The sequence below is a fragment of the Aethalodelphis obliquidens genome, unplaced genomic scaffold (genome assembly GCF_003676395.1).
Source record: "Aethalodelphis obliquidens isolate GAN/ISIS:26980383/991018 unplaced genomic scaffold, ASM367639v1 scaffold27, whole genome shotgun sequence".
Taxonomy (NCBI): Eukaryota; Metazoa; Chordata; class Mammalia; order Artiodactyla; family Delphinidae; genus Aethalodelphis; species Aethalodelphis obliquidens.
Window position 1 is genome coordinate 2,785,280 of NW_020837971.1, and position 27,040 is coordinate 2,812,319.

Here is a 27,040-nt window from a genome sequence, read left to right on the forward strand (position 1 = left end):
TGATAGAAGAGGAGAGCTATCATATTTATTATTTTATGAAATGCTTTTAAATATGTGAACTTCAAAACAAAACTTAAAATATAAAAAATCTTAGTGTGTGAAGTATATTTCAAATGACTCCATTGCTTACCATATGGGCATAATATTTGTTGAAAGACGAATAAGCAAGCCATAATTTCATTAGCTAAGTATCCACATCTTTGAAAACAGACTGCCGATATGTTGGGGAAATCATAACTTTAGGATTTATTTGTATCATTTGAGCAATAAGCAAATCAACATTAAAAATATGAGCTTGCTAAAGAATATGAACAATGACCTTGGTGCTATTACCATATAATCATTGACAAAGTGCTAATAGATAAAGGAGAATCACACATGACGAAAGAATATTTGCCATATTTTTGCTCATATCCTCACAAGCCTCAATAGTGGAAGTCAGTGCTGCCCCCACAATTATCAAGTGAAAATTATAAATAAAACAAACATGATTATAGGTATACTTGATACACTCTTTTTTTCACTTGGAAAAACTAATCACCCATTAAAATCTTAGTATCGATTTTATCCTAATTGTAATAGCAGTGGAATGATGGGAATTTTTATAACAGTAGCATGAGGTGAAAAAGTTGAGTATACTATGAAAGAAAAGTTTATAAATTGTACCTCCAAGATTTTAAAAACATAAAAGTATAATGGTAAATATTCTGTTCAATGATCTGATCAGTGTAATGGTGTTTTATACAGACATCTCCATGAATAGTAACTCCCTCTTCCTCAGAGGTAGGTGGGATTCTCCTTACTTTCCCAGAAAGGTTCCAAGATCCTGAACCTTTAAAAGTCCCAGGATTTATTAAAGTTCTCAGAAAGGGTCTAGATCCCAAAAAAGGGCTGGGATAGTTGTACTGGAAATACACAACAGGTGGCAGCTATTAGGGGACTCAAAAAGCTTTGAGGTAAATCCACAGCCTAAAGAGCTGGGCAACTTGGGAAACTAAGACAAGAAATTTGGACTGTTTTGACCATCATAATCAAAATCTAAGTAGGTACGAGTCACCGTATTAAAAGCCATCGGGGCCTCTGTCACTATAAAGAAATCTTTCTGTGAAAGGAATAACAAGTCTGTTGCTAATGGGAATCTCTGAAGCCGAAGCTGCAAAACTGACACGAGTCAGGTGCTTACAAGCTCTTAGCGCACTGGCTACCCAAATCTAAGTCTCCCGAGCTCGGATAAGTTGATCATGGAAAAGGTTAGGTGGATACTAGGTCACCGCCCGACTTCAAGAAAATTTCCACGTGACAAGGTACACTGTAAAACACCACAAAACCCCCAACCCAGAGACACATCCCTCGTAGGTATGAATGTGGCTCAGAGACCCAAGGCTTAGCTAAAGAAATGGGGTCCTTAAGTTTCAAAGAATTGAGCATGCCACCTTCTGGCACACCTGCTTATTTTATGTCTAAGAACTGTGGTCCCAGAAGCTATAGGTATCTACAAAAATGGTAAATTCTTACAAGACAAGCTACAATTAAATGGCTATTATGGGGAATGTTCCATTTAGACAAGATTGTTCATTTAAGAAGTGTACTTGAAAGCAAGGGTCTTCACATCAACAAACAGAACAGAGGTATCTATGTTAATTGACATGCAGAAGCCGCGGAAAAGCTTAAAAATTCCAAAACAGCTTCACTGAAAGATTCGCTGTAAAAGGCTAAGAAAAATTAAAGACACAGAGGTACCTAAAACAAAAGACTGGAAGACTGACGTGACTTCTACTACCCTCTACCCTCCTTCACCTGACAGCTCACAGTCTACTAATCTTCTGAATTGCTTTCCACTCTGAAGAGACCACAAGACCATAAACAAAAGTCCACCAAGTTAGTGGCCTGACAAACGCAACAGCTCCAAGACCAGAAACCTAAAACACCTGGGCCTCCCCTGCCACCCCCCTCCTGGGGTCCCTCCTCAAAACCCTGGGCCAGAAATCGATGATTTGCAATCAAATGGCACACTGGAAAAAAGACTGTCCTCAAAGATTTTGTCAAATTCTTTCACACCAACGCAAATGCTTCCATATCTACCCTCAAAGGAGGGCCCCCCATGGGGCTCTCCCAGGACTGATGGGACTCTGAGGGATTCTCCAATAAACTGCTACCAGTTATGCCCTTCAATAGCCAAGGGGAAACAAAAATTAAAATTAATGGAAAACCTTGCCAAATTCTGGTAGATAGCAGGGCTACACTCTCTACTTTAAATCCCACTTGCTTGGAAGCCTACAGATGGGATCCTGAGAGAACTGGCAGAAGACAGTAAGAGAATTCTTACCGGAGTCAGCTCTGGCGGAGCTCTGCAGTGCCGGTGGAGAAAGGGAGTGACAAGGTTAGTTAGTATATCGGCACCCACAACATGGAGGTGGCCCAGTGGCCTAGCCCACATCACAAATCTAAACCCAAGTCAGACTGCGCTTAGGGGAGACACCTGTCAAGGAATCCTAACACACCAGTCACCATCCTCCCACTGAGCTAAGCTAGCTCACCTTACCCTAGAAAACAGGATCTGCTAGCCTTACAGGGAAATCTCCCACCTCTTGGCCGGTCATGCCCCGTTTCGCATTTCTTCTTCCAACACCCTATAAAACTGGCTTTTGCCCAAAAACTGGGGAAGAGTGTCCCACTGCTTGTGAGACACTCTACTCCCCCAATTCATGGATTGTTTTCCCTTGGCAAAAGGAAATCAAACTTGTTATTAAATTTAGTTTTGTAATTTGACGGAAGGTAACATTTCACATTGTCCCTTCCTGTCTAAATGCAGACTCTGGGGAATTTGGTTCTGGGGTTTCTATTAATTACCAATCCTTTCTGTCCCAGGGACAGCTATTGTCTTCCTATTTGTCTCATTTGTGTCTTGAGAATTTGCCTTGGCTTTCTGCCTGCCTAGGGCATGCCGGCTGTTGTTTCTTGCATGTGCAGGCAGCTCAACTGTCCGTGGGGGGGCCCCAAAACATGGCCAGACAGAAATGTGGGCTGCACTGCACTTGCAGCCAGTGTCCTATCGACTGTTGCCAGCTCTTGGGGGAAATGTCTGTCTTTCTTTTGGCTGTCTTTGGGAGTGGCTCTGGATCTGGGAGGGTAGTTTCTTCTGCACCCTCTTTAGGGAAGCCTGTTTCATCCATGGGGCCATTCAATACTGCCAGGAATTTTTACTATTTGTATAGCTGAAATCTGACAAGATATTTGCAAGGATTATTATTTTTTTTTTTAGTAGCTCTATAGTCTATAGTGAGGAGTTGGTAAATTTGGAAGTTGATATTCAGAGGCTGATAGAAACTTTTTTAAGGTCTTCTTCCCTAGGCTAAATGAAACTATGTACCCAGAGGGAAAGAAAACCTTTTCAAAGACAAATGGCTCTAAAACTAGAACATAGGAATATTTTAATTTCTATTTTAGTTGAAGATCCCCCTAGTATAAAGAAGCAAATTGTAGATAATGTAGTTGGATGGATGGATCAAAGTGTTGGAATCATTCAGGTTACAATCCAATTCTTTGAGAAATTGGAAACAGCTGTTCTTGTCTTTTTTTTTTTTTTTTTTTGCCATATGCGGGCCTCTCACTGTTGTGGCCTCTTCCGTTGCGGAGCACAGGCTCCGGACGCTCAGGCTCAGCGGCCATGGCTCACGGGCCCAGCCGCTCCGCGGCATGTGGGATCTTCCCAGACCGGGGCACGAACCTGTGTCCCCTGCATCGGCAGGCGGACTCTCAACCACTGCGCCACCAGGGAAGCCCTGTTCTTGTCTTTTTACAGAACCAGAATTGTGGTTCCAGAAGCAATTCAAAATCCACCTTATCCTTTTCACGAATCCCCAACTTCCCATATTCATTCCAAAAGGCTTGTAGGTATTGTATAAATTCTAGCCTTAGGAAACAAAAGTTCTCCCTGCAGGAGCTTGCATTCTTTCTCTGTGCCTTTGAGATGTAAATATTCTACCGGTTTTCTATAGAAATGAGGGTTATCTCTTCAATACGCAAACTTCAGGAAGGTAATTCTTAACAGAAAGGGGGAAAAAAAGAGGTGGAAAGGCTATTTGGAAACTAGGCAAATGAAAAACCTTAAGTCTTCTCTACAAAAATTAGTAAAAAGCTTAAACCATCTCAGCAAGTAATGCTTAAATTATTCCATCTGCCAGAAACACAATTTGGATTCAACTTTTAAAAAATAAACTAGTGAGTTTTGCATTATCATACCTGTCTCATGGCTACAATTTTAAGATAAAAGCTATAAAATCTCTTTTTGTGTCTGTCTGTATGTTTATGAAACCGAGCAGGACCCTCTCGGGCCCTTCTGGCCACAAAAGCCGTTCCGTGTCCCCCGTTTCTTGTTGTAGGAAATGGGCTTCATTCAGCCTCCTTGACCTTCCCTGAGTTCCAAAGGGCATATTCAAACAGTTGCTAATCAGGGAAGAGGGGGAAATACAGAAACAAGGGAGGAGCAGTCAAGAAACAACAGTGCAGCCTGAAGGCAGGGTCCTGGTTTCCCCTCAAGTAATACACATAACAATATCTTTGAGTTCTTCCGTAGGAACTAAGGCCCCACCCAGGTGGAGGATCGCCACTTCAGGCTGAGCACAGATTCCTGAAGCCCTGTTACCTCACCACCAACCAATCAGAAGAAAGTCACACACTTTGCAGCCCTCACCCCATATTCTGCCTATAAAAACTTCCCCCCCCCAGACCATCGGAAAGTTTGGGGTTTGTGGGCACAAGCCACCCGTTCTCCTTGCTTGGCCCAGCAATAAACCTTTCTATGCTCCAAACTCCAATCTTTTGGTTTGTTTGGACTCAATGGCACATGGACTTGCGCTAACAAAAGAGCTAAATCTGTTCACAACTATTTAACTTTCTGTATTTTTAAAAATCTTCTATTGTCACTATAGTTAAAAAGATAATTAAGTATTAGAACATAATGACCTATGATCCTATTAGTCAAATACACCTTTTGATATTCTGACTACTTCCCCAAATCAAATTCTAAACAGTTTTTTTGACCTCAAAGTCACTTTGAGATTTCCCAGGGGACCACTGGAAAATATCAAAGGATTTGTCACTCATCATATTTGTATGTGCATATGTTATTAATACAAGTTTTCAAAAAATTGTATAACATTTCTAAAATTCTGCTTTGTCCTGGTATATCAATCATAATTCCAGTTATCATATTAATGTTGTGTGCTACAGAAATAAGCAAATTTCCTTGCCACTGTAATAAACTCTTAGCAGATTTTTAACAATGGAAATTTTTAAGTCGTTTGTCATTTATAAACGGTTATTATTTTACTCTGATTCTTTTGCAAAAGCAGGATTCATGGAAAGGACCCTACCAAGTATTCTTGACCATTGACACTGCTGTCAACTCACAAGGTGTCAAGCCTTGGGTGCATATTTCTCACAACTGAAGAAGGCTCCACCTGATACCTGGTTCTGTGCAAATGCTGAAGATCTCAAAATCAAATCGACTAGGAAGAGAAGTAGCCAATATCTAGGTAGACTGCTTCTTCCCAAGACATCAGATCAAGAGGATCAAGAACGTTTTCCTTTCTGACCATCCTTTTCATTCTTACACCGTAAAGGTGTTTATGATTCTTCTGTCCACCTTTTTCCTTGCCTTGGCCTGAAACAATAATGCCATTATTCACATATCTCAGGCCGGTAATCCAACCTCCAACTGACATGCTACAATGTTGGTGATCCTATACTTCTTTCTGCCAGTGACAAAGCTCTCTGTGATTTCCAATGCCTCAGTTTCTCTGGAACAAGTTCGCTGGATAAACAATTATGGGGAAGTGGAGATAAGGTTACACGAAATACATAAACAGGCCAACTGGCTTAAAGAAGTATGCCCCGCTTTGGGATCATTTCTTGACTTATTTGATTCTAGCTGGTTTGGGTCATGGGGACTCTGGCTCAGGAGTGCTCTCCAAATCATGGGCATTCTTTTGTTGCTAATAATTATTATTGTCTCCCTGACATACTACATTCTCTCACAAGCTTTAAATGCATGTAGGCAGCCATTGAACAGTCTACAGATTGTCTCTGTCTGACTGGAATGACAAAAGGGAACAGAAAAATGGACAAAAGGGAACAGCTCCAAGAATAGGAGCCTGACATCATCTCTTGTGGATGGTACACTGAGACCCAAAGAGGCAATGATAACCAAGGGTTACATTAAGACTGATATATATTTTTTAATACATTTATTTATTTTTGGCTGCATTCAGTCTTCGTTGCTGAGCGTGGCTTTCTCTAGTTGCTGAGAGTGGGGGCTACTCTTTGTTATGGTGCACAGGCTTCTCATCGAGGTGGCATCTCTTGTTGCGGAGCACGGGCTCTAGGCACGCAGGCTTCAGTGGTTGTGGCTTGTGGGCTCTAGAGCGCAGGCTCAGTGGCTGTGGTGCACGGGCTTAGTTGCTCCACCGCACGTGGGATCTTCCGGGACCAGGGTTCGAACCCATGTCCCCTGCATTGGCAGGCAGATTCTTAACCACTGCACCACCAGGGAAGTCCAAGACTGATATTTTTGATCAAACCTCTTGAATGGTTAAGAGGATGATCAAAAAGGGGAAACTGTTGAAATATCTTTTTATGAGTAATATGGAGCTGATTTTTCCTGGCATGCCACATCGGTAAAACCAAAACTTAGATAACTTTTGTATCCCTATAAACGTTCTGCTTGAGCAGAAATGCAGTATATTCAATCAACGCAAATGTCAATCCAGCTCACTTCAAACAAGGCTGACTATGCAGCCCCAGCAAAGCAGATGTTTTCTATTTGTCTCTTCCTTGTTCTTCATTCTTCATCCTGCCTTTCGCCCCAGTATTTGGTTCTCCAAAAGGAGACTGTCTGCTTCATGAAGTGTTAAGTTTGCTTGTATCAACTAAATTGTCTTCTTTAATCATTTTTTTTACCAAAGGTAACTTATTAATTCACATATGAATAAAAATAATATATACATAACAAGCCATTATAAGCCTGTCTCAGGACCCCTCAGTTAGCACACTACTGCTCATGACCACTTTCCTTATTTGTGTGATGTTCACAAGCGTGAGGTGGAGTCAGTGAATCTTTAATTGAAGTAACCACATGCTGGCATTTCATATTAGCCCACAATCTGTTAAAATTTGACTAAGTGCCCCAACAAATAGTTTCCACAAGATTTTAGTAAACAATTTCAGTTAGCCTTTACCTCAGAATGCAACAATGGTTTGGGGATATTTATTCTAATATCATTATGTTTGAGGAAGTAACTGATTACACATGACTTTGGAGGTATTCCAGGACCTTCAGAGTAATTCAATAATTAATAGCATCATGAAGCTTTTCACCACACAGGCATGATTTCTGTCCTAATGGAAATAAAAGAGAATCCTTTGTGGTACACTGTGCGATTGCCTTATTGTTGAATAATGTCAAGGAATAATGCCTTAATGATTGGCAAGCATGAAAGTATAAAAACTCCAAATCATAATCTTTATTTAAATCCATTGATTGAATTTAAGGAAAATTCCATGAGGCATCCAACAACACAACCGTAAGCATGACACATTTTAACGTTTATAGGTGAAAGTTATGAATAGAATATATACTCACATTTTATAGAGCAAAATATGAATTATATATCATTTAAAACATTTATAAACATCACAGGGCTATCTCCAGAAAATGTCAAATCCTAAGAATTAGTTTAATTGTCAGGGAAATCAGGGTTGAACTGCCCTAGGAGGGAAATGAAATGTTTTCCTTGTAGCCCAGATAACAATCTGAACTCTGAGTCTGTGCACAGTGTGTGCGCTTGCGTGTGTGTGCGTGTATGTGTTCATTCTTCGTGACTAGGGGACATCTTTGGTAGCAAAATATAATAGTAGAAGTGTCCTGCTACCCATTAACAACAGGATATGGACACTTGCCTGGCACCCTTATTTTGTGGAGACAGCACTGTCAAATCTCAAGGTTTGGGGAGCACACTGTTTTCCTTACCAATAGTTATTTTTAAGAGTGATTTTTCCAGTAGTACTGACAAAATATAGCCATTAAAAAACACTCGCTCAACTAACCACTACATTTTTTCAGTTTTGATCTAACCTTTGTTACCAAGTCAGGAAAACCAAGTCAATCAGCAACTTTTCTTCTTTTCCTTAACTGTAAATAAATTAGGTTTTAAGAAATCCCAATTAACCTTTATAAGGTAAATTCTTAATATACTAATAATAAGCTGAAAAGATTACCTTGGGATTTATTTGACTTTCTGTGTCCTGTAGAAAGCTTGGCTTAAAATGTAACCCAGCTTGTATTGCCACTAAAAAATCTCGGGATAAAAAAATGAATGAAAGTCCTTGGGATTTTTCGAAATCAAGGAGGATCTACATTTACAGAAGAAACAATGTTTTATTATTTAATTATAATATCTAGTGAATCGTTATTTAAATGTTGCTCTAGTGTTTGTCTGAAAATTTCTTTGTTCAGTATTCCCACTCTGAAACATTTTATTATATTATCAAAATAATACATGTTTATTCATAAAGCATACTGCACTCACAATGGAAGAATTCTTACCTTGTCGTCTATAAGCATGTACAGTGCAATTTTAGAATTGGGGTTTAGAAGATTAACAATAAGTCAACCTTAGTGATTTTCAAAACTGTAATGGCAATGTTGTAGTAGTATGCATTTTGAGTAAGACAGAATTATGTAGCTAATAATTTAAAATTACTCAATGTAGCCACTAGATGGCAGTATAAGCCTTTGGATTCTGAATATGAAATACAACCTGAACAATTTTAAAATTATATGTTTGATAATAGCTTTCACTAAATCACCCCAAAAGGAAAAATCTGAGGCAAAAAGTCAACATTACGGTATAAAGTATTTCTGAGTTGTGTTCCACTTTGGTTTGGTATTTTCCTTTGTGAAATTAAACAAATAATTATCTAGTAAATTGTAGCTATAGTTAATAACTTCAATTTATTTTATTTTACATATTCACTAAATATAAAAATAGCAGGATATATTTATTACTGAGTATAATACTCAATAATGATGTCTAAAAAATTGAGACTATTATTAATATATACTGTACTTTCAGTGCTGTCATTAAATTATATCAATGAAAAAACATAGCTTTTTTTTTTAAATTTTGGCTGCTCTGGGTCTTAGTTGCAGCATGTGGGTTCTTAGTTGTGGCAGTATGTGGAATTTGGGATCTAGTTCCCTGACCGGGGATTGAAACCAGGAGCCCTGCATTGGGAGCGTGGAGTCTTACCCACTGGACCACCAGGGAAGTCCCTTGCTCATTTTTAAAATGTGAGGATGCTTGTTGCAAGTAAATTTTCACCTTATGCTTATATGGTAATCAAATGTAGAGGTTTACACATCTGATCCAATGACAGATGGAGCTCACATTCTCCAAATCCCATAAAAATGATAAAAGAAACAAAAATGAGAAGTATCTATAGGATTGTTGGAAAATATAAGATGTTGTTAGTGCGACAAAGCACTGAAGAATTGTTGGAAGTTATAAAGTAGATGGAATTCAATGGAAAGAAATTTTTAAAAAGGATATACAGTCATCCCTTGGTGTCTGTGAGGGATTGGTTCTAAGACCTCCTGCAGATACCAAAATCTGTGGATGCTTAAGTCTCTTACATAAAATGGTGTGTACTGGCATACTACATACATACACACACCCTTCCGTATAAGTCAAATCACCTCTAGATTACTTACGCTACCTAATACAATGTAAATGCTAATGTAAATAGTTGTAATTACAATGTAAATACTATGTAAATAGTTGCCAGCATGTGGGAAATGCAAGTTTTGGTTTTTGGAATTTTCTGGGATTTTTGGGGGGGGGGGGCTAGGGAGGGGGACGGGACGGTATTTTTGTTCCGAGGTTGGTTGAATCCACCCATGCAGAACCCATGGATGCAGAGGGCCGACTGTATGTGCTCTGAGGAATCAAAGACAGGCCAAGAACGGGGCACTAGAGAAGTGAATAGATTATTTTCCCCACCAATCATGGAAAAAGCTGAGTCTGGAACCATGACTGGGTAGTCTAACAAGTAGGGGATTTAGAGACTGTGGACCTGTGGGTACACAGCCATATGCAAGAAGAACAGCTGGCTGTGGTGTTTACTTACAGATTAAAGCTGGTCCCCCAATATTTTCTACATTAAATAAATGATGCACCTTGGAAGATCCTACTTTGGGTATCGGGGTTAGAAAGAGACTCTGGCTATATATAAAGTATTTCAGAACCATCACAAAGTATTTATGAAATGAAATTACTTCTGTAACAGGAAGGGAAAGTCCCAGAGTTTAACATAGGAAGTTATTTTGTAGCTGGAACAATTGTGTTCTGGGTCAATAAACACTGTAGTTCACACTTTTGTGAGTGACGATGCTAAGAGAACTTAGGTTTCCTTAAAAGGCCAATGTGGTTAAGCAAAGACAGTAAGTCTTTTACAGAATATTCTTCATTAGAAGTGCTATGTTTCAAAATAGCTTAATTTCTTGCACTACACAATTCAACTTTTCCTTTTTAAACAACTTTTTAAGACTTTGAGTTAACAGCTTAACTGTTCACTGTCATATTTAACATAATAACTTTTGCTCAATTGATTTGTCAAAAACTTTAAGTACTACCAGGAGATTACTAAAATTTTAATATTAGCTGACATTTTTTTTTTTTTTTTTTTTTTTTTTTTGGGGGCCCCCTGTTGTTGCCTCTTCCGTTGCGGAGCACAGGCTCTGGACGCACAGGCTCAGTGGCCATGGCTCACGGGCCCAGGTGCTCCGTGGCATGTGGGATCTTCCCGGACCGGGGCACGAACCCGTGTCCCCTGCATCGGCAGGTGGACTCTCAACCACTGTGCCACCAGGGAAGCCCCTAGCTAACATTTTTGAAAGCTTACTATGTGTCAAACGTTAAACTAAAAAGCTCTTTATATTTATTTTTTAAATTAATTATATAATCAATGACACAGGTAGTATACTATCACCATAAGAGACCTACAGTTAAATCTAGTCAATTCTTAGTGAGTTATAATTCAGATATGTCAGTTTCCCAATCCATGCCCGTACTATTTGTGGTAGACAGTGTAATAGCTTCCCAAATCCCTGCCAAAGACTTCTATGTCCTAATCCCCAGAACCTGTGAATATGTTATATTACGTGGCAAAGAGGAGTGAGGGTTGCAGATGGAATTAAGGTTGCTAACCGGCTGACTTTACAATAGGAAGATTATCCCAGATTATCAAGGTAGGACCAATGTAATTAACCCCAAGTGTTATTGAAAGGGGAAGAAGGAGGCAGAAAGAACCAGAGAGATGGCAGCATAAGGACTCAGTCCACTGTTGCTGGCTTTGAAGGCAGAGAAAGGAGCCACAACCAGGAAATGTGGGTGCCTTCTAGAAGATGGAAAAGGCATAGAAACAGATTTTCCCCTAGATCCTCCAGGTAGGACGTAGCTCTGCAACATCTTCATTTTAGTCAGTGAAACCCATTTGGACTTGTTAACTACAGCTCTGGAAGACAATAAACTTGTGTTGTTTCAAGCTATTAAGTTTGTGGTAATTCATTCCAGCATCAACAAAAAACTAATATACTTATTATACTTTCTTTTTTCCCCTTTCTCACCAAACCAAATTACTGAGTCCACTAACACATATCAGAGATGCTTTCCACCATACTTACTGAATCTGGGAAGTTTTCCTGTGAAGCCTTTACCTACATAAAACCCTGAACCTTCCAAATGAGTTGTGTTTTATGAAGAAGCCCAGAAATAACAGATATCTATGAGACATTTAAGAATTATGCTCTCAGGCTTCCCTGGTGGCGCAGTGGTTGAGAATCTGCCTGCCAATGCAGGGGACTCGGGTTTGAGCCCTGGTCTGGGAAAATCCCACATGCCGCGGAGCGGCTGGGCCCGTGAGCCACAACTACTGAGCCTGCGTGTCTGGATCCTGTGCTCTGCAACAAGAGAGGCCACGATAGTGAGAGGTCCGCGCACCGCGATGAAGAGTGGCCCCCGCTTGCCACAACTAGAGAAAGCCCTCGCACAGAAACGAAGACCCAACACAGCAAAAATAAATAAATTAATTAATAAACTCCTACCCCCAATATCTTCTTTGAAAAAAAAAAAAGAATTATGCTCTCTAAGCACCGCTCATTGGTAAGAGCTCTTGTTCTTCCATTACTGGGCTAAAGTACGACATTATGAGTATATTAACATCCACCCTTCCAAAAGTCTGCCCACAATCATGTGGTCACATAGTACACAGCACCATTTACTTGGGCTGCTGGACTCTCTCAGGTTGATGACCAAGAGCAACCACTAGGCACCCCTCAGGACCATCAAAATTATGTCTACCAAAGTCACTGAGCCAAATTGTTGCCTGTTTTTATTTGAGTACCAAGTTTGGTTAAATATTGTATTATTCTTTTTTAGAAAAGAAATTGGAAAACAAGTAACAATATGGAAGAAACATTAGATAGGAAACCAGGGGATGCAAATCCTGGTCCTGATTCAGTCATAGTGGTTCTAACACCTTTGGTAGTTATTTAATCTCCTTACCTGAAAGCACTATTGGAGAAGAGCAGCTGTTCTAAAATTTTTAGTCGTAAGGCCCTTTCTCCAGAAATCACAGGCAAATGAAACAGAGAAAGGTTGACATTCTCTGGCTGAAGGAAGGAAAGATTGGCTGTCCCAGTGTCCACTCCTTCTGCCTCCCCTTGTGCCTGTCTCCCAAGCCCCTGTGGGAATGTGGAACACAGTTTAAAAAATCACTGCATTATCGGCTCTCTCAAATGTCTTCCGTGGACCAGTGCTCACAACGTACACATGGTGAAATGGAAGGATACACAAGTTACACTCTTGGTTACATTGCCATCTAAGGGCAAGAATTTAGTTCTTTAAATATCAATTAAATGAAGCAAAACAATATGAATATTATTCAGAAGATATTTCTTTCAAAAACAAGCTAGACTAACCTCTAGAAGAAACTGAATTTCAAATATACATTCAGAATTGAAAATATAAATATAAAACGTATAAATGGAATAAGACACATGAAAAATTCAGTCAAGCACACATAAGCAGTGAAGTGATTAACTTTAAAAAACAAAACAACTTTACAGTCCTTTTAGCATCTTTATGCTACTGCTGTTAGCATGTGCTTACTCCTCACATCAATCCTCCAATCGACCCATACAAAGTTGGTACTATCCCTTTGGGGTAGGACTTTTAAGTGCAGATTTTGGCCCTATATTTCAGTATGTTTCCTAAATTATTAGCACTATAAAGTGCAGATTTTGACCCTATATTTCAGTATGTTTCCTAAATTATTAGCACTATAAACATCACTTTTGTGTATTTCCTCTTATTAAAATAAGAAGAAAACAACAGTAAGAGGAATCTTGTACAGTTCCAAAGAAGTATAGTTTAGAAGGCTTTAGAACCACAGAAAAGTAGGTAGTTTTAAAAACATCATTTTGAGGAGGTGAATATATTTATATCTCTATATTTTATCTTATGTAGCAATCCCTATGTCTGTGAATTTGTTATAAAATTCTAGGTTTAAAATGCATATATGTATACACATACGTAATATATATATGGTTTAGTTCTCCTTTTGATATTTAAAGGTTATATATAATGTTATTTAAAAACAATATATGATTGTGTTTGAACATCTCTATCTAAGAGAAATTTAAGAATTATGATCTCTAGCCACTGTTCATTGCCATTCTTCTGTATACTGGGCTAAAGGATGACCTTAAGAGTATATTAGCTTTAAGATTTGACAGCATCCATGGAATAAGTGCATATGTTTTGAGTATAAAACCCATTGCACACTAATTTCTGGTGAAACAGTTAGCTTTACTCATGCTAGACATCAACAGGAACAGATTAAATAGGTGGTTAAGTATTTTGAAACAACTGGATTTTTCAAGAAAGAGGTAGAAGACTTCTAAGAGGGAATGGGAAGCAGAACTTGGAAGAATATATAAAGACTCAGGGTAACATAGGGACTTCCCTGGTGACGCAGGGGTTAAGAATCTACCTGCCAATGCAGGGGACATGGGTTCGAGCCCTGGTCCGGGAAGATCCTACAGGCCGTGGAGCAACTAAGCCAGTGTGCCACAACTACTAAGCCTGTGTGCCTAGAGCCTGTGCTCCACAAGAGAAGCCACCGCAATGAGAAGCCCACGCACTGGAACGAAGAGTAACCCCCACTCGCCGCAACTAGAGAAAGCCTGTGTGCAGCAATGAAGACCCAATGCAGTCAAAAATAAATAAATTAATTAATTAACTTTTAAAAAAAGACTTAGGGTAACATAATAAAAGGAGTTAGACATGTATATGCCAGATGGAGTCTTTCTAATCTTAAAATAAAAACTCCTCAATCTATGATGATGCCCAATCCATGATGATAACACAATTTGAGTGTGGATTTTAAAGCTGTGATTTTCCTTTTTCTCAGCCAAAAATACTGTAAGCAAGATCCTTGAGCATTCAGAAGTTGTCTAAACTACAGTAAGGATCTTGACAGCATCAGCAAATATAAAACAGATGGATCAATAATTAAAGGCATCTAATATGCATTTGAGTACATAATAACAGGCAAAAAAAAAAAGCTATGTACTCTGGACTCTTTATTTTGAATCAAGTTTGCATTATATTAGAGATTCTGAGACAAGTATCATCATTAAAAGAGTTTAGTAACTAGCTGTATATATATCTGACTATGTATAAGAAGTTACATATGGGACTTCCCTGGTGGTCCAGTGGTTAAGAATCCACCTTCCACTGCAGAGGACGTGGGTTTGATCCCTGGTTGGGGAAATAAGATACTACATGCCTCAGGGCAACTAAGCCTGCATTCCACAATGACTGAGCCCATGCACTCCGGAACCCACATGCCACAACGAGAGAAGCCTGCGCACTGCAACAAAAGATCCTGTATGCAGCAGTGAAGATCCTGCGTGCTGCAACTAAGACCCAACGCAGCCAAATAAATAAATAAATTTTAAAAATAAACAAATAAAATAAAATTAAAAATTGAAAAGCTATGTAATAAAAAAACAAAAAAAATTTAAAATAAAATATTTATTAAAAAAAAAGTTACATAAAAGATGTGAGTGACAAAAACTTGCCAGACTGGAAGAACTGGCAACTTAAGACTTAGTAGTTTATAAGAGATCACTGAAGAAATCAAAGGGGAAATCAAAAAATACCTAAAAACAAATGACAATGAAAACATGATGAAACAAAATCTATGGGATGCAGCAAAAGCAGTTCTAAGAGGGAGGTTTATAGCAATACAATCCTACCTCAAGAAACAAGAAAAATCTCAAATAAACAACCTAAACTTATACGTAAAGCAATTAGAGAAAGAAGAACAAAAAACCCCCAAAGTTAGCAGAAGGAAAGAAATAATAAAGATCAGATCAGAAAGAAATGAAGGAAACAATAGCAAAGATCAATAAAACCAAAAGTTTTTTCTTTGAGAAGGTAAACAAAATTGATAAACCATTAGCCAGACTCATCAGGAAAAAAAGGGAGAAGACTCAAATCAATAGAATTAGAAATGAAAAAGGAGAGGTAACAACTGACACTGCAGGAATAAAAAAAGATCATGAGAGATGGCTACAAGCAACTATATGCCAATAAAATGGACAACGTGGAAGAAATGGACAAATTCTTAGAAAACCACAACCTTCCGAGACTGAACCAGGAAGAAACAGAAAACATGAACAGACCAATCACAAGTACCAAAATTGAAACTGTGATTAAAAATCTTCCAACAAACAAAAGCCCAGGGCCAGATGGCTTCACAGGCGAATTCTATCAAACATTTAGAGAAGAGCGAACACCTATCCTTCTCAAACTCTTCCAAAATATAGCAGAGGGAGGAACACTTTGAAACGCATTCTACGAGGTCTCCATCGCTCTGATACCAAAACCAGACAAAGATGTCACAAAAAAAAGAAAATTATGGGCTTCCTGGTGGCACAGTGGTTAAGAATCCGCCTGCCAATGCAGGGGACACAGGTTTGAGCCCTGGTCCGGGAAGATCCCACATGCCACGGAGCAATTAAGCCCGTGTGCCACAACTACTGAACCTGTGCTCTAGAGCCCACGAGCCACAACTACTGAAGCCCACGTGCCTAGAGCCCGTGCTCCGCAACAAGAGAAGACACTGCAATGAGAAGCCCGTGTGCTGCAACGAAGAGTGGTCCCCGTTCGCCGCAACTAGAGAAAGACCCAACACAGCAAAAAATAAATAAACTAGAGAAAGACCCAACACAGCAAAAAATAAATAAACTAGAGAAAGACCCAACACAGCAAAAGTAAAATTAATAAATTTATTAAAAAAAGAAAGAAAATTACAGGCCAATATAACTGATGAACGTAGATGCAAAAATCCTCAACAAAATACTAGCAAACAGAATCCAACAGCAGATTAAAAGGATCATACAACATGCTCAAGTGGGATTTATCCCAGGAATGCAAGGATTCATCAATATATGCATTTCAATCAATGTGATACATCATATTAACAAACTGAAGGATAAAACCATATGATCATCTCAATAGATGCAGAAAAAACTTTCCACAAAATTCAACACCGATTTATGATAAAAACTCTTCAGAAAATGGGCATAGATTGAACCTACCTCAACATAATAAAAGCCATATATGACAAACCCACAGCCAACATCATTCTCAATGGTGAAAAACTGAAAGCATTTCCTCTAAGATCAGGAACAAGACAAAGGTGCCCACTCTCACCACTACTATTCAATATAGTTTTGGCTGTTTTAGCCACGGCAATCAGAGAAGAAAAAGAAATAAAAGGAATCTAAATTGGAAAAGAAGTAAAACTGTCACTGTTTGTAGATGACATGATACTATACATAGAGAATCCTAAAGATGCTACCAGAAAACTACTGGAGCTAATCGATGAATGTGGTAAAGTAGCAGGATACAAAATTAATGCGCAGAAATTTCTTGGACAGCTACATGTAAAAGAATGAAAGTAGAACACTTCCTAACATTACACACAAAATAAACTCAAAATGGATTAAAGACCTAAATGTAAGGCCTGACACTATCAAAGTCTTAGAGGAAAACATAGGCAGAACACTCCATGACATAAATCACAACAAGATCCTTTTTGACCCACCTCCTAGAGTAATGGAAATAAAAATAAAAATAAACAAATGGGACCTAATGAAACTTAAAAGCTTTTGCACAGCAAAGGAAACCATAAACAAGATGAAAAGACAACACTCAGAATGGGAGAAAATATTTGCAAACGAAGCAACTGACAAAGGATTAATCTCCAGAATACACAAGCAGCTCACGCAGCTCAATACCAAAAAAAACAACCCAATCCAAAAACGGGCAGAAGACCTAAACAGACATTTCTCCAAAGAAGACATACAGATTGCCAACAAACACATGAAAAGATGCTCAACATCACTAACCATTAGAGAAATGCAAATCGAAACCACAATGAGGTATCTATCACCTCACACCAGTCAGAATGGCCATCCTCAAAAAATCTAGAAACAATAAATGCTGGAGAGAGTGTGGAGAAAGGGAATTCTTTTGCACTGTTGGTGGGAATATAAATTGATACAGCCACTATGGAGAACAGTACGGAGGTTCCTTAAAAAACTAAAAATAGAGCTGCCATATGACCCAGTAATCCCACTCTTGGGCATATACCCTGAGAAAACCATAATTCAAAAAGAGACATGTACCACAATGTTCATTGCAGCACTATTTACAATAGCCAGGACATGGAAGCAACCTAGATGTCCATCAACAGATGAATGGATAAAGAAGATGTGGCACATATATACAAAGGAATATTACTCAGCCATAAAAAGGAATGAAATTGAGTTATTTGTAATGAGGTGGATGGACCTAGAGCCTGTCATACAGAGTGAAGTAAATCAGAAAGAGAAAAACAAATACCATCTGCTAACGCATATATATAGAATCTAAAAAAACGGTACTGATGAACCTAGTAGCAGGGCAGGAATAAAGACACAGACATAGAGAATGGACTTGAGTACACAGGGAGGGGAGGGGAAGCTGGGACCAAGTGAGAGAGTGGCATGGACATATATACACTACCAAATGTCAAATAGATAGCTAGTGGGAAGCAGCTGCATAGCACAGGGAGAACAGCTCGGTGCTTTGTGACCACCTAGAGGGGTGGAATAGGGAGGGTGGGAGGGATGCTCAAGAGGGAGGGGATATGGGGATATATATATGCATATAGCTGATTCACTTTGTTGTACAGCAGAAACAACACAACATTGTAAAGCAATTATACGCCAATAAAGATGTTTAAAAAAAAATAGATTAAGTGGTTTAGTTCCATGAACAGTACCTGAAGAGATTAATGAAGACTAATTATGTTATGGTTCCTATATATTTCCTATTAGAATAAAAGAGTCATGATTTCTGAAAAGAAATTGTACTTTATGTGATTATTTAGTTGAAACTCAATGGGAAAAGAACACTGAAATATCTCAGATCTGGAGTCCTGGGTCTGTTTTATATGAACCTCTAGCTAGTAGCAGCAATTTAAACTATTTTTTCTTGTGTACAACACATTGTCAAAATCATCCTTCTGTGAGGACAATGAAAAAATATAAATGGAGAAAGATTTTGCCATTGTGCTTCCTATTCATCTATCTGCATTTTAAATGCCTGCCAGAGCCCTTGAGTAAGAAGACAACGAAAGCAAGACAAACAGGTCAGAGACCTGACCTACCTTCCTCATCTTGCTACTTAACAATGAGTGAATGGTAAAGCTTAAGAAACTGAATCTCAGTAGTTTTAAAAATTTGAAAATTGTAGAAATAGGCAAAGAAGATGTACTCTGGCCTCAAACATTGCTAGAAAACAAACAAAACAACAAACAACAAAAGATAACTATTTACATAAGATAAGGGGGAAGATTTTGAGTGATGAAAATTTATAAATAGCCTTCTCAGCAAATAATTTATTCAATTATGTCTACTTCAATGGAGGATGATTTTCATACAGAAATTCTAATTACTGGTTGTCTTCTTCCTTAGTTATAAACTTATAGTCTGGGGAACCTAATTTTTTCATTCATTTAACATAATTTGTTGAAAGAACTGTAGGACACTGGCTACGTATTAATTCATCATATGGTCTTTGCCCTCGAGAATTTTTCTACATAGTTATCACAAACACAGTTGTGGTCCATATGATAAATGTTGAGATAAGTATAATAACAGAATCCGAGAACACTAGGAAACCTCACAATATTAATATTTGAGTTCAGGTTTGAAAGATGACTTGCAATTTTCCAAGCATTTTAAGATATGCAAAGTGATGAACAACAGATTCAGTGCAACAGTGATTCAGAGCACAGGGCTATGCAAGATGATGTGGGAAGAAGCTGGATATATAGGGGTCTGAAAGATTACAGAGTTTTGTATGAAAGTAACAATAGGTGCTACAATGTATATATATATATATATATATATATATATATATATATATATATATTCTGTAGTCCAAAATGTCATTGCTGGTTGTGGTGCGAAGGGTCTCTGGTAAACTTGACCTTTTGGGGATCTTAGCTGATGGAAGCTCCCTCATCTTTAATACAGGGCTTCTGAGATAGCCCTGGGCATCAGTTTGCAGCTGCAAGCCTGGACTAGAAACTATTTACATCACTTCTGCCCACATTTTATTGGCCATAACTCAGTGACTTGGCCACGTCTTATAGCAAAAAGGCTTTGCAATGTGGTCTAGCTGTCTGCCAAGGGGAAAGGAAAATAATAAATAGTTGGCTTGTCTTTGCCATCAGTGGTGATTTTCTCATGTTGGGGAATCTCACCATCAGATTTGCTACTTTGAAGATCACTTGGGTACAATATAAAAGATATGATAGGGTAGAATAAGACTTGTAGGAGGGAACGTAGGTCAGACACTGGCAGCATCATAGGAAAAGATGTAAAATATAGAAAATATTTCTGAGATAGAATAAACCAGATTTGGTGACAGACTGAATACTGAACTGAGGTACAGAGAGGGGTAGAAAATGACTGAATATTTTATTGAGAGAATGTACCAATGGTGATACTACTAACTAAAGTTAGGAACATGTCAGTTGAAGCAGGATTACATATGAAAGAAAGAAGCACAGTTTGGAAATGGTAAGTTATTAGTATTTGCAGGACGTCTGAGTGGAGATGTCCAGGGGGAGAATGAAGTCACAGATCTGAATCTTAGATGAATACAGGAGGTGTGCTTTTTTGGGGAAGGGTATTCAATAGTTTATAACTATGAGACCAGAAACAAACACCCAAGGAGATGTCATGGAGCAAAATAAGAATCCGGCAGGTCAGAGTTCTCCTACGTCTATGAAAAATTAAACATTGGACTTTCCCTGTTGGCAATTATAATATTCTTTCTCATTCAGTTGTTGTAGGATTAAATCAATCACATGATGAATTTAAAATACTAGTCTTAGTGTCTGACTAAAGAATTTAATAAATGGTAGCTGTAACAATAATATGAATGATAAGAATGGTAATCACCAGTTGACTCTGAGTGCCTTTGACTGTTGGGTGGGGAGGTCTCCACTGTCCTTTCTCATCTACCTCTGCTTTTACTAATTCTGCTCCGTTCTGCAAGCAGTGCTTGTCCCCACACGCTACATAATTGTTCTGCAGTAATTTCTCTGAAGCTAAAGGAAACTGCCCCTTGCACTGATTGCAAATTCTACACAATTATTCTTCACAGTGCTGCGCCTACTGCCTGCGATTGTAATGGCCTCTCAGAGAATTTTAATGATAATATTCTTTATCAAGTGATTGCTTTGTCCATGGTTGCCACATTAAAAAACACAATTAAAATTAAAATCAAAGCCAAAAATCTGTGACAAATGTAGCAATATTTTTTGTGATAGAAAGAACAATATGTCTAAAGGAGCTTCCATGCTGTTGTATAATGTACCTATGCCTTAAATTTGATTCCTCTGAGTGTTCAATTAATGTGGAAACAACAGACAGCCATTTTATCTCCTTTCTTGAATTTTGCTATTACATTGACCATTAATGCATTTTTTGTTCTACCCAGGCTCCTCTCTGTTAAAAAAAATAAGCTATTTTATCATATGAGATAATACATTAAAAAAAAAAAAACTAAGCTGATTTTAAAGTGCTGTTCAAAGTTTTTTTTCTTTTAAATGAATCACAGACGAATTCATTGAAGACAGTGATGCTGATTTTACCAATCTATTCACTAAGTCTCTGCTGGGTGTAAAGAATACGCCCCCAGGAGCTTGACAGCAGGGAAACGGAAGGGTCCCTCACTCTAAAATTATGTAAAGCCTGATCTGAGATACATAAAATCTTGAAACTAACTTAGAAACACAGATTGACCCTCTAAGCACAGCAAGACAAGACTAAAGCTAAGGAATGGCTGGGCCATTCAAAAGGGTGGATGTGGGCAGACTGCCAGTCAGATAAGCTCATTTTTCCAGGAGATAGGGGACCAAAGACCAACTCTCTCTCAGTGACAGTTATCATGTAAATTGTGGAGATTGCTATCTCTGGTTATAGCCTGATGTCATTAAACATACAAATCATACAAATTACTTTCCTTGTTATGATTGCATGATCAAGCCATCTTTTGAGGATAATTTGGCTTCTCATGGCTTTTCTGATAGAGAATGGAACATTCTGACCAGAGGATGCATATCTTCATCGTCTATCCTCTTGGCAGATATATTTCTCAATATAAGTTAACATATTAGGCAATTTTGTTATAGTTCATTTTATGTGAGTGAGTTTGTGTGAATCTCTTCGAATCATCCATGCTGTGATGACAAAAAACTAACTTCCGAGACTGCAAAATGGAAGCTCAAACCAAAAACCAAGGGATGTTTGGTCCTGTGAGGTCTCTTGGGAGAAAGTCAGCAAAGAGATATTCCCCTTTAATCATCCCTACAGCCAATGCCATTAAAGCATCAAGGCTGACAGATGGAATAACTTCAGTATAAAGGAATATTGACAATTTGCAAGCACAGGTTTTAATTTCAGCATTATAATAGCCGACACTTATGGAGTCTGAGCAAAATTAAACTGTTCAGCTCAAACAGTTAAGAAGCTGCAGGTTTTATGGGCCTGAACACTTTTAAAAGCACAAGTATTTATTACTTCCCCAGCCAGAACACTTTGCCCAATCCTCAGTTCTCTCCCTTCCCCACTTTTACCCTTAGTGAAACATGATTCTAATGTCTCCAGGGACAGCTCTATTACTTGGCCTCAGAAACAATTTTTTTTAAACACCCACCAAATATAAATTCCCTTAAATATAACTGATTACTATCTCATTCACACACACACACACACACACACACACACACACACACACACACACAAACCCCCCAAAACTCCCGAAAACTTAAATTACAATATTTAAAACCTTACTTTAAAAGAGTGAAAATACATATTTTTAACTTGGCTCATCTATTATCTTCTTTACCACCCACTGAAAAATAATAGTACAATGGTCTAGTTAAAGACTCAGAAAAAAAAAAAAAGACTCAGGATATTTCACAAAACTGTTTGGATCAATAACGATTATTTTGTACCTTAACAGAATGTACTATATATAATTTAAAAAATTATTTGAAGTACGTTAATTTTATTTATTTTTATTATTATTTTTTTGTGTGGTACGTGGGCCTCTCACTCTTGCCGTTGCGGAGCACAGGCTCTGGACGCGCAGGCTCAGCGGCCATGGCTCACGGGCCCAGCCACTCCGCGGCATGTGGGATCTTCCCGGACCGGGCACGAACCCGTGTCCCCTGCATCGGCAGGCGGACTCTCAACCACTGCGCCACCAGGGAAGCCCGAAGTACGTTAATTTTAAATAAAAATGTGATAGGAATAAAATTAAGTTGTTCCACACATGTGTGAAGATGGAAAAATGAACATTATGGGTCTGGTGTATTAGTCCCCCAGTACTAATTATTTTCAGAAAAATTGTATGTATCTCTGACTACTGTTACTCAAGAGTCCATTTCATGCAGCAAACACCACTGAAATACTCTAACAAGCACACACAATTTTATATATATATATTTAAATTAATTAATTAATTTATTTATTTATTTTTGGCTGCGTTGGGTGTTTGTTGCTGCGCAGGCTTTCTCTAGTTGCGGCGAGCGGGGGCTACTCTTCATTGCAGTGTGTGAACTTCTCATTGCGGTGGCTTCTCTTGTTGCAGAGCACAGGCTCTAGGCGCATGGGCTTCAGTAGCTGTGGCATGTGGGCTCAGTAGTTGTGGCTCGCGGGCTCTAGAGCACAGGCTCAGTAGTTGTGGTGCACGGGCTTAGTTGCTCTGCAGCATGTGAGATCTTCACAGACCAGGGCTCGAACTGGTGTCCCCTGAATTGGCAGGTGGATTCTTAACCACTGTGCCACCAGGGAAGCCCCACAATTATATTTTTAATTTGTAGTTTTCAGCAATTACCAGAATGGGAAAGCCAAGCCTTCCTGGTATTTTTTGCAGGTGGTAAGTATTAATGTTAAATGTTTATAATGTCTTTGAATGGCCACAGGAATATTCACAAAGGAATTGAAAAATCAGATACGTCTTTCAGAATCACTGCATTTGTAATCTCTCATTTTAAGATCAGGGGGAACATAAAGTTGTATTCTGTGAGGTTAAAAAACTTAATGATTCTCATAGTTCTACTTTCTCAAGATAATTCTTGAATTTGAAAATGACTACTCTTGCCATCACTGCATATTGATTTTGACGAAGAATATTAATATTAGCATGCCAGTACTGAGGGGGAAAACTGATACATACTTCAAAAATAAATATAAGATAATAATGAAAACAGAAAACTACAGTTATCTCTCAAAGATTCTTGTGACAAGTGGAAATGTGCCTATTGTCAAGGTTTGGTAACACTTGTTTTCTAGTATGTATATATACATATATGTATGTGTGTGTGTGTGTGTATATATATATATATATATATATATATACACATACATACATATATATATATATTTAGTTTCACTTCCAAAGCAACTCCTCTTCAATTAAAAATTAAGAAACGAACAGATTTTAGCCTACTGATCTTTTTTCTGATTTCAAAAATCATATATTGTGTGTCATTTACATAGAGAAAAAAGTTTACAAAATTCTAATTACTGTTCTTTTATTTTCAGGAATAAAAATTGCATGCGCAAAAGCACAGTAAAACTTGTGAGTTGTTTTTAGATTCCCATTGCATCCTTCAACTGAAACATGCAGCAGTGTTGTATGGATGACAGAGACTCAATATTATACCTGTGGGTGGCTTTGTTGCTTCCAAAATAAATTTTTTTTTTTTTGGTTGCCAAATAAGCTATTGTTTGAATCCAATCAGTAGTAAGCACCCATAGGGACCAACTGGGCTGTTTTCAATATGAGTATATTAAGTCATTTCTGTTTCAAAATATATCTTTACAAATAGTATCAATAGCCACATTTTACTGGGTATTTATTTTGCCAGCCAGATACTGCGTTAACAGTTTTATAGGTATGTTTTCTCATTTAATTCTAATAAAAGTTTTATAAAGGAGATCTTATTCCGCACCCCCCACCCCGCCCAGTATGGGGGCAAAACAGGATGTCTAGAGATGAAAGTGTTTCACCTAAAGTCACGGCGCTAAGAAGTGAATGCAACTCATCTTCGTTTCTGTGTGCCTCCACAGCATGTGCTCTTATCCACAATTGCATTTTATTTTGATCTGTTACGAATGTAGACCACACACTATATATTGGTTACATCTATGCATAAACACAGGTAGGGCGTGTTGAAAGAAAGATCTGTGTAAGTTTCAAAATCATTCCCATTATTTTATAGCAGCACCTCATATATTAGTGATAGATACATACTGAATCTCTATATTTCTTTCCATTCTTGGGGATATTTTCAAAGAGTTCAGGGAATTATTATGACAGCAAGACATGCAATATGGAGCAAAAATTTAGATATTTGATGACTGGGAAATAAGTCTCCCAAGAATATGTCATCTCTTTTCTTATAAGCAACAATTCACAGTGTAGCAAAATTATGAAAAAAGTGCTTATAAGGTTTAAAGTGAGGAGATTTCTAGAGAAACAAGGCATGTATTTAAAATGATATCTATTCTAAAACATAGTAAAATTCTGTTTGGTCCTGCCTGTATTACTCTTTTGGGGAAAAATAAAAATAGAAGCCATAGAGGATCACAGGGAAGGGAGAACAATGTGTGGGTGAGGGAAGCTTATGGGTGAGCCAGCCAGAAAGGGGAAAGTGGAAAAATATATTCTACATTTAAACTCTCTGTTTTCATTAAATCTTTGAGACTCAAACAGAATCTATCACTGAGTCTAGGAGGGGGAGTCTCAGCACATTCATTGTTACCTGTTCTCTAAATTGTGACAATGATCAAAATGCCTTTGTATAGTTCTTGACAAATGGAAAAAGAATTCTGTCGCAGAGCTTCTAAATGGTTATTAGAAATATGCCCGAGTTGTATTGTCAGACTGGCTTAGATTCTAAGCCCTATGGAGGAGGGACTGATGTCTTTCTGGTGAGATTGACAGAATATACTGCAACACTTAATAAAAACAGTAGTAGAAACACAGTGGGGGCAAAGGAACTCCTCAATCCCAGATTACAAACTCTGAACAAAGCCCTGTACCTTCCATAGAATTCCATTACCAGTGTTGGTATGAGTTTCAAGGGGAGCCTGCATTGAAAATATATTCTCTGCAATACACATTCTGGGATACATGTTCACATGAAGCAAATAAGATTATTCACAGTACAATTCTTAGTGGCTAATAAAATTAACCACTCTTTTCAGTGATATTAATCAGTGGTTGTTCCAGTATGCTTGAACAAACAGAGCACCTGACTGTAGATTAACTGCACCTAAAGATGTTTTGTGAATATTAGCATATTAGCAAACCGTATGGTAAATTAGACTTGTCTGGTAATTTACCGGAAGGAAGTCAAAATAATTAGAAATCACTCTCAATAACTGCAGTTGCATACAGCAACTCAGTCACTGAAATGAAACGGTTTTCAGAAATGTCTGTTTTGCAGGTGTATTCCAATGACAGGCTACAAACTGGCTGCTCATATTAAACATCATCATGTAAAATGGGCTTGCAGAATGAATGCTAAACTGAGAGGTTGCTTGCCATCTGCTTTCTCTATTGATTTGACTTTGAAAGGCTTTGTTTGTTTTTTTGTTCACAAAGAAAACCTGATCATGTCCTGATCACAAGGGTAGCCAAACGTGGTCTATATATTTCCTTATAAGAGGCATCCATCGGAGGGTGATAGAAATCAACCGTCAGTTAGTCAGTTGATTCTTCTCAGGGATGTACTCTACTATATTGAACATTTTAAAATAATTTTAAATAGTTAATAGCATAAATACGAAGATACTACGAATCAGTGCTTCTCAATTTTTTAACATGTGTCTGAATCACCTGGGGATCTTGTTAAAACACAGATTATGATTCAGCAGGTCTGGGGGTGGGGAGCTCGAAAGTCTGCGTTTCTAACAACTTTCTACATGCTGCCAAAGCTGCTGGTGTGCGGATCGCAATTCGAGAAATTAGGCTGTAGATGTACCATATTTTACTAAACAAATAAGCGGTCACAAAAACGTGACATTCATTTGCGATGTTTTCTTCACTAGAAGCAGTAGATGTTTTTCTATTTATTGACTTCCTGTCCTTTGAACTTTGTGGAGAATCAAGGATTACCTTACCTAACTCAAGCCCTGTATGTCACTAACCCCAAATAGCAGAAAAAATTTTAAGTATTATTTATTAATACATTTATTCCACAGATAAGTTGGCATCTGAACTAAGTGAGACACAGGAAATAGACATAGATGGTTCTTGAACGCATGAAGCTT